The sequence below is a fragment of the Phodopus roborovskii genome, unplaced genomic scaffold (assembly GCF_943737965.1).
Source record: "Phodopus roborovskii unplaced genomic scaffold, PHOROB, whole genome shotgun sequence".
Classification (NCBI taxonomy): domain Eukaryota; kingdom Metazoa; phylum Chordata; class Mammalia; order Rodentia; family Cricetidae; genus Phodopus; species Phodopus roborovskii.
Genome location: NW_026126691.1, coordinates 412,010 through 414,348, shown reverse-complemented (window position 1 = coordinate 414,348; position 2,339 = coordinate 412,010). Strand labels below are relative to the sequence as shown.

The following is a 2,339-nucleotide window of genomic DNA, read 5'->3' as shown; positions in this document are numbered from 1 at the left end:
ACAGCCTTGACGTCACTGCCATCAAGTGACAGGAGTCAACCAACTCTCCTGTAGTTGTACAAGAACCAACCAACTGCACCAGACACAAAATGTATGTTTACCAGGGCTGGCTAGGCTGGTCACCTAATTACCACAGAGTTTCTTTACCCAGCCAGAGGCAGACTCAGAAAAGGGTATAACAACAACTGAGAGGGGACAGAAATAGATGGGAGGAAGCATCTCCTTAGGATGAGAAAACACAGGACAGGTTGAGGGTACCCACAAAGAGAAGAGCTCTGGCAACGGAGAGGCAGGTGGGATTGTCCCTAATCTTGGAAGTCATTAGGAGCCATCTGAGAGAGTGGAGCATTTAACCTGTCAAGTTCATCCACTTAAGGTGGGTGGTGCATTATTATCTCCTGGTCTTCCAAGACATCCTCTCTAGCAGCCACCAAATTAGTGAGGGATTTGCTGCGAACACAATGGAAATACACATGGTGAATCTTTCCTTCTTCTTTCTCCCAGTACATCTGGATAGAGGGGTCTGTACATAATTGTAGATAACTTCAGACCTCCCACCAGATCTCCTCTTAGTCTTTTCTTTGCAGGTAGGGTAGCCTTCAATTCTAATGCGAATGTTCTTCAGGCCCGTTCCTTCAACACTGTTTTAGCAACATCCTGAGTCTCGATGTATTTGAAGAATCTGTAGAGCTTGGAGCTGTAGAGTATTTGGGAATACTTTTCCCCCATGGGTGGGGGGTGGTCTTCATCCCAGTCCAGATTCCTCATCTGTCAGCATGACAATGTGACACTCTCACTCCCCTTTCTTGGCACAGCCCCCCATGGTGGGCAGAATAAGTTCCTCGAGGTAGTGATCAAACTGCTTGTGGGCACCATCGTTGCACAGCTCATGGAGTAAAGCACTTAAATCTTGACATCGGATAGTGTTGAAGTCAAAGTTAATTCAGAGATAGTCACACGCGTCTCTCAGATCTGGGATAGAGATGCCATCAGGACAGTTGATGGTGCCAGTTTTGTAATAATCCATCACTGTGTGGAACACAGTGGCACTGATCCTTTTTGCAATCTCATACTCTTATCATTGGGTCTTGTGAAGTTGTATTCTTTTCCTGGTCCAAACATCCTTCCCAACATGGTATCCGGATAAGCGGTTTACCACAAAACGTGTGCCATCTACAAGAAGCGTCACTTTCTCTGGGGCTTGGGAGTGAGAGCTACCTCCGAAGCCTATGACAATGTTTCCAAATCTCTCTGAAAAGATGAAGGGCTTGTGGTTCTGCTTGCTTCAACTCTGGAGGCTATCTTCAGGGAGTGGCATTATTTGAGGATACTGAAGGCTTGCTGGCCGAGGGGCATAGCCAAGTGCAAAGTCTTCATTCCTGATAGCTAGGGGATAAGTGAGAACATAAAGTCCAGAGGACACCAAACTGCTGCTTTCTTTCTCTCGAATGGCAGCTTAGGTCTTATCTCCTAGGCAGCTGAGCTTTGGCTGCAATAACCTGTCGCCATCACTGCCCTGTTGACCATTCATTCTTAGAGAGGAAGCCGGCCCTCTAGGCCCAGAGTCCCGACACCACCCGGGATGCCAGAAAGCAGCTACCATCGCCAGGATCCACTGTGCTCCCGGCATTGCAAATCTTATAAAGTAAAACATTTGATTGGGACATGCTTACAGCTTCAAAGGTTTAGACCATTGTCATCATAGTGAGAAGCATAGCAGCATACTGGTAGACATGATGGAAGATGGAAGAGAATTACCAGACAGTTCTTTATATGGATCTCTAGGCAACAGAAATGAGACTCTGGGTCTTGCCTTGGTTTCTGAAAACTCACAGCCAACCCCAGTCACTTAATTCTTCCAGCAAGGCCACACCCACCTCAACAGGGCAATAGCTCCTAACATTTCAACTAGTGCACAGCCTGTGAGGGCCATTGTTATTCAAACCACCAGAGTGTCTAAGTTATAATCAGCTTAACTTTTCCTTTTTCCCCTGGCCCTGAAAACATTATGTATGGGTTTATGACATTTCTCTGATTGCTCAACATTGAACTGGACTGGGTGTTAGAATACATAGTTCAGAGACTTAAGCACACCACCCCCTTGCCTATTCAAAAACCACTAAGTAGAGAAGGAAGCAATGATTCAAGTCAGTTGTACTAACTTAGTTTACAGTGTTTAAAATAAGAAATGGAGTAGATGTGTTTTACAACTGTTTACCTGACAAACCTAAATATTGTGGGTATAAATATCCCTGACCAAGGTACATGGGCAAGCTGGGAGTTTGATGCTTGCTTCTCTTAAAGTTAACAGTACGCTCCAACAGCATCAAACTATATAT

At 45.4% G+C, this 2,339-nt stretch overlaps 1 pseudogene; it reads right to left on the bottom strand.

The window, feature by feature from the left end:
- Window positions 1–303: 303 nt before the first annotated feature.
- Window positions 304–1,545, bottom strand: LOC127214350 (BTB/POZ domain-containing protein KCTD20-like; annotated as a pseudogene).
- Window positions 1,546–2,339: the final 794 nt, after the last annotated feature.